Here is a 10,318-nt window from a genome sequence, read left to right on the forward strand (position 1 = left end):
GCAGACTTGCCTGCTCTTGATCACAGAACCAGTCAGCAGAGGTCAGATTGAACCAAGCTAAAAACCGGGCCCAATCTCTACGTTCACGCTTGGGATACATGGCTCCTATCACAGGGCACACACGGCGGTCCCACTTGAGTTACGTATCTGAAGTTGCATTTCCCACGGGTCAAATATTCCTCTTCAGATCTGCCTTGAAACTGAGGACTCATGGTCAGTGAGAAGAAGAGAGTTCCTTGCCTCCTGTGCAGTCAGGTCATGTTCCCCTGCTAAAAGCAGCCTGCTCAGGCCTCCCATTTGTGTACAATCTGTTAAAAGAGTAAAATCAAGTCTGAAGGTTATTCATTTGCTTCCTTAAACATTCTACCATTTGCAGCATTCGGCCCCCAGAAGATGACTTCTGACATAGCAACTTCAACCAAGCAACTGGCAGTTCAACAGAATCACCAACAGCCAGGTCTGTACCCTCGGGGAGACACTTTCAAAGCCCTTTGGAGGATTGCACTGGATCTGTGTGCTTTAGACCCCACTGCGTGGATTTACTATTTTACTGGCAAAGTTTTTATGTACCACATGTGAACATCTTCAAAACACCTACTGTAATGATCTCATGCATAAACAGACACAATGATTCTCTAATATCACACAGGAAGAACTCAATGGATGCTCCTACCAAGGCAGTGGCTCCCTTCTGTAGCCACTGAACAAGCAAAAGGATGGATCAGAATGACATTATCAAGCTCTGAAGCAAACTGTCTGTCTTCCTTTAGCTGTAATTTAGAGCTTCATTGAGTGCTGAAGAGTGTCAGCCTGACAGCTCTGAAGCGTGAAGCGCTTGATCCTCTGTGCCAGAACCGCACCGGCACTGGCCACACAAGCTGCCTGCGTACTCGCAGGGTCAGGGTCAGGGTCCGGGTCAGGGTCCGGGTCAGGATCAGGGTCTTTACTGCCCTGCCACCGTAACATAGAAGTGAGGAAAGTAAAATGGAGATAGAAGTGTTCTTTCTACACATAGTTGATGCTGGCAGCTTCTTGCCTCCAGCATTCCTGCACCTCAGGAGCTTGGGAAATGACAACAAACGTGAAACTTCCTGAAAATAATTTGCCTGACACACCACAGCGTAGCACTTTCGTATGCCCACACGACACTTCTGGCTCCCAGCTGCTCTCCTGCGCTTCCCTGTAGCTACCTGGGAGGCACCTTTTCCATCTCCTCAGATCTGGCCAGCTGAAGAACACCCAACTCATGGCTCTAACATTCTTCCCCTTCCTCTCAACATCTTCCTGGTGGTCTCAGCTTTCTGCCCTCCAGATTAGGGGTGTATCATGACAGGACAAGGACAGCACTGTTGGTTTTTGGGTTTTTTTTCTGTAAGGAAGCCAAATACTTAAAACTCTTTATTAAAATATAAAAATTAAGAGGAAGGGAAAAGCCAAAATGACAGCCAAGTGGAAGTTTCATTTGGTGCTCAAACTACCTGAATACTTATGCTGCAGCCGAGAGCTGGCCCTTAGATGGCTGATCAGGATAAAGCCCCAAATCCTGCCACTAAGGTTTCAAATTACAAAATAACATCATCTAAGGGAAGGCAATATGGATAAACACAAACATTGCCGTATGTTTACAGGGCCTTCACAGCACAATGGTTCTCTTATGGCACCGAGAACTTAGCAGTAGGAAGAATTACAAAGGTCAAGTGCTATTTATAAGCAATGTACCCTTAAATCAACACTAGTGACAAAAGAGCCAAGCACTTGACTTGCAGAACAGCAGATGATTCGTGACTTTCTCCACAGCTTCTACTACTGATGAAGTTTACAACCACCTCACCATTTGGGAACGACATCCGTTGCTAGTGTTGCTCTGGGTGGAAACTCAGCCAGAAGGAATTTGTCATTACAGGAATTCTCATGCCACTGAACTGGCAGCAAGGTACACAAGCCTCTTAATCCCTTTTTATACTTTTACACTTGTGCCATAAAACCATTCTCCACTCTCCATCTCAACACCTCTCCAAGCAGTAAAGGCCCATCTGCCACACACTTGTCACAAACTACATAGGATAATGACACAGGTTTCAAATACATCAGAAAGTATCAAATCAGACACTTTAAAACATAAAAAAAAATTAAAAAAGGTGGCAGTGGGACATTATTTTCTACCTTGACTGTTAGGTTCACAAGCTGCTAGTAGTTAACATTAATGGCTCACTGTTTCACGGTCATGATGGCAACAGTTCTGCAATGTGTGGATACCAGCGAGAGAATTCCTGCCTTGCACCAGTTCAGGTGCTCCACCTATACCTCTTCACAGATTTGATTTTTTTAATTATTTTTTTTTTTTAATGCTTATCAGGGTAGGATCTGCCTACCAAGACCAGATTTTAAGTGAAATTACATTACACTCCTCTTGATTTAAATACAGCAAGATAGCTCCACTGCTACATTCAGCCACAAGAACGTAAACACCTCCAGCTTCATAGACACCCATACATTATTTTTGTAAGGAACAAATGACTGAACATGGAACAACACTATGAAAAAGCAAAAGAATGCACACAATCAGCATTTCCCTATTTGGACCAAAAAAAGAAAATCTCTTAACAGCAGATAAGTCTAAATTAAAAATCAGCCACATCCAGATCCCAAATGGGGGAGGGGTTATTGTATGCCACAGACCTGGACTTGACTGTTGAAGGAAATCACACACTAAGGAAAATTTGAGGTGGTTCTGCAGAGGTTTTAGAGCCTTGGCAACTTCACTTGGGACATGAAAGGTATGTGCGCTATAGTATCACCCACAGTAAAGGAAACTAGTCTCGTAGTTTGAGTTCAACACCACATCCGCAAACAAAATGAGGCTGCTACATTTGAGGAACACTGATGGAAACCTCACCTGCCATCCCGAAGTTATGCTATGGCATTTCTTCCCTTTTTGCCATTTTCCTCAGCCTTGGTACATCTTTTGCACAATCTGAAGCGAGGGCTTCTTCCTGTTTCTAACAGTGAATGTCTGGGTATCACACGTTGGTTTCTTGTGCGGCGCCAATAAGACCCAACACTTGCCTTCATAAATGCACCCGTACACTAGGGAAGAAAAGGAAAATTACCAGTCTCGACATTGTACTGCCCACAGGGCAACAGAGTGCCCCGCTCATAAGCAGATTTAAGACAGTAAATAACCCTCAAATATCTTGATAAACAAGCACAGTTTAATCATGTCCTTTTAAACTGACCACCGACACAATCTAACAAGAAGACACATTAAGGGAAGCAGAGCTGTAGTTAAAAAAGTGGGGCTTCTCTTTTCTCTCCTGAGGGTTTACCACCCAGAGCAGGCTCAAGTTCTGAACCTGCAGACTGCTCCCCCACGCTTCTATGCTCACTCTGGGAAAGAAAGACGGTTGTTTGAATTCTTTTGCAGGTACAGTCTTTCTTTACTTTTGAGTTGGAATGAAATGAAAAGCTGCCATCAGTCCCACTTACGGCACAGGGACACACCCATGTTCCATGCACATGCCTGCACAGAAACGCACACAGAGGGAAACCATCCCTTGGGTATCAAATACAGAAACAGCACTGAAAACCTTGACTTCTGAGAGTCCCTGCAGCGTTCTCCCATGTCAATACACAGCATGCTTGTGGCAGGATCACCACTGCGTGTGCGTCACTTGCTTTCATTTCCATCTTCATCTCTAACCTGGCACTTGCCACCTCCAGACTGCAGCATGCATAAAAGCAATTCTGTTTACTAGAAGCACAGCACCATGTGAACCTTCTGCATGAAGTCCGGTATTTAAAGAAATTGCTATAAAGAATAAAAATCCGCCGGCACCACAGACCCACATTCACGCTGTGTTTTCTGAACAGGGATGATATATGAAACCTGCAAACTAAGGACTGCAACACCTTGCTCCTTGCCCCTCTTCTTTTGCCCTCAGGCTGGCGCAGGAGCTCCTTTCACCAGAGCAGGCACACCACAGACACAGCCTCACCGAGGGGAAGGGTGGGGAGGGGAAAAGGGCAGAGGGGGAAAGGAAAGACCCACAGAAGCAGCTTTGCCGCCCACTGCCAAAGCCACAGCCTGCTCATCCTGGTCCCCCACCCTGTCTGTGCTGGTCTGTGCCTCTGTCCTCCTTCCCGCCTCTCCGCTCCTCTCCCTGTCCCTCTCTCCTGCTGCTGACCCTGCATTCCCTCGGGCACCCCCCTGCCTCTCTGTCTCTGTCCCGCTCCAACCCTCTGCCTGCTCCTCGCCAGTCCCTGTCCTTTCTCCATCCCTGCCCAGCCCCTCCCGCACCCCCTGCCCCTCTGGATGCCTCCTGTCCCTCTCCAGCCACCCCTCTGCCTTGACCCACCTCTCCCTGTCGCTCGGTGCCTCTCTCCCCCTCGTCCCTGCCCCACGGGGGCTCCAGGGCCTGGGCCTGTGCTCAAGCAGCCCAGGGCAGTGGCTGTGGGGCCTGCAGGGCCAGGGCTGGGGGTTGGTGTCCCCGCAGGGCCCGACGGCAGGGCAGGGCAGGGGCACCCCGGGGCCTGCTGGGAGAAGGTGTGCCCCAGGGCCTGCTGGGAGCTGTAGGCCCAGGGCCATCCCACAGCCATGTTGTTCCCAGGGCATGCTGGGAGCTGTAGGCCCGGGGCAGCCCCATGGCCAGGTTGTTCCCAGGGCATGCTGGGAGCTGCTCTTGCCCACCCTCAGCCTCCTGGCAGCCATGTTGGTCTGGGCAGGCACAGCCTGTGCTGGGGCTGTGTCCCAGCTGAGGGGGGCCTGTGGCCGGCCGTGGGGCAAGGGAGGCCCCTGCCTGCTGGCTGCCTGGGGGTGCAGTGGGGAGGCTCCAACCCCCCGGTGTTCCGGGCCCCCGGGGCAGCTGGAGTCAGGCCTGGCCGGGGCAGTCCTGGGGGTGAGCCGAGAGCTAAGGAGGGAGAGAGGCGCCGGCACATGCCCTGGGCACAGGCACCGGGCACCCCGACTCACAGAGCCCCCCGCAGCCGCCCCGGCGTTTGTAGTTCCTGCAGGAATAGGGCTAGCGTGTTTTGCTACTGACTCTGGCAGGGCCCTGGCTACACCTGCCCTGCTGAGGGACTGGGAATATGCAGCTGCCTGGGAGAGTCACCAGCCGGAGTATGAGTGCTCAAGCCTTGTTTCCCTTCCTGGAAAACACTCCATTTTTTAATACAGCCTCTCAGCGGCGAGATCCAGGCAGTCGGGATTGCTTCCTGTAGGGAGCAGCCTGGTGACTGGAGGCTGCTGCCTTCAGCAGCAGAGCGGGACGCTTCTCCTCGCCGATGGGATGAAGTTATAAAGAATCACTAGGAGAGGCTGCAACTAAAGCAATGATTAACTCAACCTATTGAATAAGCTCAGTAAGGGGTGGCAAGCCTTCTGAGGCAGCTGGACTATACCAATAGACGAGGGAAGTGGGGTAACGGTGTGTTGCCATCAAAACCATATAGCACAGAGAAGAAATGAAGTTCTATAACAACAAGTAGAGTGCAGGTGCCCCAGGAAAGTTCAGCTGAAGTTCACCAAGTTGTTGACCACTAACGATCTCTAAAGACCCCAAGAAAGGCCCCCAGGATCAAAGTGACATACCCAAGTGCCTTATGCATATGTAAATAATTTTGAGGAAGTAGGTAGTACAAAGTACATCTTCCCATCTGAACATGCTCAGAAAGGACCCTGAGGGGCTGGATATCGAAGAGTGGAGCGTGTTGATGGGTCATAGGTTTTTTTTTTTTCCTTCCCACACAAAATTCCATTTTGTTTTGTGGGTAAGCAAAACTGCATATTGCAATGTGTTTCCTTGACTGGTAGTTTTTTCATAACAGGTGGGATCTCCAGGTTTAAACCCTGGTGCCTGAAAACCCCAACAAGGACACATGCTTGGAATAAGGGTTCACAAGTCTGGGGTATGCCATGCTCCATTGTTCTATTCCACGATTCACAACAAATGGTTCACAAACAATTCCTGATAAGAGTGTTTTGATGGGGTGGGGGATTTATTCCCATGTTTCAACTCTATTATCTAGATTGGACAAAAATGTTTAAGGCACCAAGCCCATACCCCGTTTGTTAGCCATTTGAATATGCCAACCTGGGGATAACATGCCTTTCTATTTGTGGTGTATGGATTCACCGTGGGGTCTCAATACATACCAGTTCCCCCCTTGGCAAGGGGCACAGATCCCCTGCCCAGCAGGCAGCTCATTGAGAAGCCCAGCAGGACCTTCTTTGCCAAGCTGCTTTCCAGCAAGGTGGCCCCCGCCTGTGCCGGGGCCTGGGCTTGTTCATCCCCAGGGGCCAGAGTCGGTACTTGTTGGACCTGATGAGGTTCATGCTGGCCCCTTTCTCTAGCCCAGCCTGGTCCCCCAATTCTAGCACACCCACTGTGGTAGCTGACACCCCCATATCCCATTTTTGTGGGTGCCAGCAGTGCCCACATCCCCACTGAGTTCAGGCACTGAGGGTGACACAGCCCCAGATGCGGGATGGATGGATGAGCCCCAGCACCAGGATAGAGGAAAGATTGAACATTTCAGATGGGGGTGCACCCCAGAGGGTTCCCAGCCCTGCACCCCGCAAGCTGCTCACTGGCAGGGGAACCCACTGCTCTTCTGGGAGCAGCGCTGCCACCACGAGGGCTTGCAGAAACAGACACAGTGGTGCCGGCAGTCGCATCTCCACCAAGCATTTGGGCAGCCCCACAGCTGGGAGCAGCCCTCCTGCAGGCACAATCCTGCCCAGCACGGTCCTGAGTCTGCCTGCCCACATGCCCTGCCCATGGGGACATGTTTCTGGGGCCTGGGGTCTGCTGGGGTGCTGCTGCCTGGCCCCACGTGGATGGTGCTGCCCAGGCCCATGGAGCTGATACTGTCTGGTGTCATGGGGCTCCTCTTCCTCATCCCCATTGGGCTCCTTCTGCCCACCTGCACAGGGCTGCTTCTGCTTGGCCCCATGTCCTCCCCTTGGTCTTTGTCCCCATCTGCTATCTTCTCCATGTGCGCATCTGCCCCCAGCAGCTCTACTCGAAGGCCCTGGAAAAACCCTCTGGGCTCCAGAAGCCCTGGATAGAGCTGATCCTCTTTCCTGCTGCTCCTCTTTCCTGGCGGCAGGGGAGGGAGAGAACTGTGGGGTGGTGGTGAGCGTGGTGTGTGTCCCACTACAGACTGCCTCTTGCCACTTGGCCATCATTACTTGCAGAAACTTTTGGTACTGCCTGGTTGTGTCCTGGACGATATGGATGAGCTCCTCGGTGAAGTTCTGTGTGACCGAGGCCATGGCTGAGGGGCTGCTGGGGGTGGCTTCAAATCGATGGGGCTCTACGCACTTTCCCTGCCATCCAATGGGGAATTCCTCATGCTTTGGCATCCCTGCCATCCACAAGGAATTCCTCCTCTGGCAACTCCAGGGAGAGGCCCTGGCCAAGGGCAATTCCCAGCTTCCCAACTGGCACCCAGATTGCCGTGATGGACCAGGAAGGTGCAGAGCCAGGTAGTGCCCCTGGTTCTGCCATCACACCAGGCCAGTGGTGTGGGACACAGTAGAGGGAGCCCAGGGTAGAAGAGCCGCTGCATGACAGCGACAGCAGCAAGGCCTGTGCAGACTGGTGCTCCCTTGGCAGCACACCTGCGCTCGCCCTGCAGCAGAGGACGGGGAAGAGAGAGAAGGCTGTTGCCCTGCAGTGCTCATGCACATGTGCAAGCCCACGTGTGGAGGTCCAACTTCTGTTAGTGAGGACTGGCAGGTTTCTGGTCAGACACTGGGAAGGCAGTCAGGTGTCGGGTGGCCTGAGGATCCTGACCTCTTCTTCCTCGGCCAAAGTGCCACGAGTCCCAGAATCACACAATGGTCGTTGTTGGAGGGAACCTCTGGAGATTATGTAGTCCAACGCCCTGCAAAAGCAGGCTGTGCTAGAGCAAGTTGCACAAAATCATGTGCAGGTGGTGCTGGAATGTTTCCAGAGCCTCTCTGGGCAGCCGGTGCCAGTGATCTTAAGCTGGAGTGCTGTGCAAGGGTCCCTGTGCTGGTGGGGGGCAGTGCCTGGGCTAGCTGCAACATCAAGGCACTGCAAAGGGGCAAGGAGATGATGAGCACAACAAGCCCATGCCACGCTCCCTGCCTCCCCACATGACAGTGCCTGTGCCCAGGTCCCTGATGGCTGTGGAGGCCACCTGGCACTGGGCACCCTTTTCCCTGGCTACCCGGAGGCTGCCTTAGGCTCTCTCTAGTCCACTCAGGCCCCCTTCTGAGGCCTTCGTTGCACCCCAGACCCCTCTGCAGAGCCTCAAGCCCTCAAAAAGACACCGGACGGGGGGCCCGGTCCCCTAGTCTCGACCATTCCGCTCGAGTCCCTGCGGCACCCCTCCACAGGTGTCTGGTATGCCCCAGGCCTCCGGTTGCTCCTCTAGCGTGGCCGCTACTACAGCCAGAAGGCAGGCAGGGAGGGGGGCAACTGCCGACCAGCAGCAGCAGCAGCCTCTTTGCTCCCACTCAAAGCTCATGGCGCTCCCTGCAGCCACTGCAGCCGTAGGCCTGGGCTTGGAAACATGGTGCAGCTGTGAAAGCAGAGCAGCCTGGGGAAGCCCAAGAACTCCGTGGCGTGAGCAAAGGCCCCAGCTCGTGGATTTCCCCTGAAGCCCAGCTGGCCCTGAGAGGCCACTTTCAAGCTGGCTTGCGCCTCGTACAGAAGCCCACGGGGACGCCAGCAGGAGCCAGCCTAAGGCATTCTCTGCTTCCAACTGCCACCCCCAAGGCCCTGAGCCCTCCTATGACCTGCCTTCCTTCCTTCCACTGTTCCCTCATGCTTCTCTCGGAGCAGGCAGAGCTTCAGCCCTTTGCGATGACCCTTTGTGCCCGACTTGGCAGCCTGCCTCCTTCGGCAGGTGCCGGCTCTGGAAGTCCTTGCCTCGCACAGGAGACTGCAGTGCACTGGCGCATGGTTAGCCATGCCAACGGAAACACTTTATTGCAAGAAGGCAGCCTGCTGAGTTCTGCCGTTGCGAGGAGCGTGGACAGGACAGAGCAGGCCTTTGTCACTGAGGCTGCCTTTCATCAGCAGGAATTGCCCCAGCAGGAAACGGTCGTTGTGCGCTGCAGCCTGCCCTGGATGCTCCTCATCGTGCTGCTCCAAGCTATTTCGCTCTTAGGTACTGCAGGAGCTCCTGCAGCCGAGTAAAGAAGTCCAGCAGCTTCTGGACTGGAAACGGGCAGGGTGGAAACCGGCTCGATTCTGTTGGCCTTGGCCTTGGCCTCGGCCTCTGAACGGGGGTGTAGGTGAAGACTGGCTGTGGCCTTGCAGTAGTGGTTACTGCTGGGCGCAGGCCCATCTGCGCCAGGATCCAGTCGTAGAAGTGCTGGGTGGAGGTGTAGACTCCGGGCTTCCTTGCTCTCACACAGCCCGTCCCCCAGCTGGTCACGCCAACAAGCCAGAAGTAGTCGGCGCTCTTGTCTTGGCACACAAGAGGCCCACCGCTGTCCCCCTGCAGCACAGGAGAGAGGATGAAAGGGTTGTTGGGTGGCCACCGTCAGCCCGGTGGCTTGGCTGGCTCCTTCTCTTTCACGGCACCTGCCAGAGCTGCATTCAGTGGCCAGCCAAGCTCTGTAGAAGCTTGCCTGGCAGGGGGCGGTGGGCCTGTAAGGCAGGGCTCGCTCTCACCACTCTTCACGGTGGTGGTGAAGGTGTGTCAGACGGCTGGGATGGTGGAGCTCTGGGCTCCAGCCACCCCTCTGCCTTGACCCACCTCTCCCTGTCGCTCGGTGCCTCTCTCCCCCTCGTCCCTGCCCCACGGGGGCTCCAGGGCCTGGGCCTGTGCTCAAGCAGCCCAGCACTGTGTGCCCATGGGAATGGCACGTGGCCAGATGTCCTCAGGACTGTGCTGGGCAGGATTGTGCCTGCAGGAGGGCTGCTCCCGCCTGTGGGGCTGCCCAAATGCTTGGTGGAGATGCGACTGCCAGCACCACTGTTTCTGTTTCTGCAAGCCCCTGTGGTGGCAGCACTGCTCCCACAAGAGCAATGGGTTGCCCTGCCAGTGAGCAGCTGGTGGGGTGCAGGCCTGGGACACCCCTGGCATGCCCCTTCATCTGAAATGTTCAATCTTTTCTCTATCCATGGTTCTGTCTATGGAGCTCATCCATCCATCCTGCAGCTGGGACTGCATAACCCTCAGTGCCTTAACCCAGTGGGGATGGTCTGGCATTGGGCACCGCTGGAACCCACAAAATGGGGGGTAGGGGTGTCTGGTACCACAGTGGGTGTGCTGGCAGCTGGGGACCGAGTCTGGCTGGAGAAAGGGCGCAGCAGGGACCCCATCAGGTCCAACAAGT

General features: G+C 54.0%; 1 long non-coding RNA gene across 1 annotated transcript; it reads right to left on the reverse strand.

The window, feature by feature from the left end:
• Window positions 1-223: 223 nt before the first annotated feature.
• On the reverse strand, window positions 224-4,507 carry LOC129783301 (uncharacterized). The gene is made up of 3 exons (XR_008745230.1): window positions 4,356-4,507; window positions 2,897-3,087; window positions 224-308 (listed from the first exon to the last, which is right to left on the reverse strand). It is a non-coding gene; the product is annotated as an uncharacterized LOC129783301 (long non-coding RNA).
• Between the last annotated feature and the right edge of the window lie 5,811 nt (window positions 4,508-10,318).

Source organism: Falco peregrinus, unplaced genomic scaffold (genome assembly GCF_023634155.1).
Source record: "Falco peregrinus isolate bFalPer1 unplaced genomic scaffold, bFalPer1.pri scaffold_22, whole genome shotgun sequence".
In the NCBI taxonomy this organism is placed as follows: Eukaryota; Metazoa; Chordata; class Aves; order Falconiformes; family Falconidae; genus Falco; species Falco peregrinus.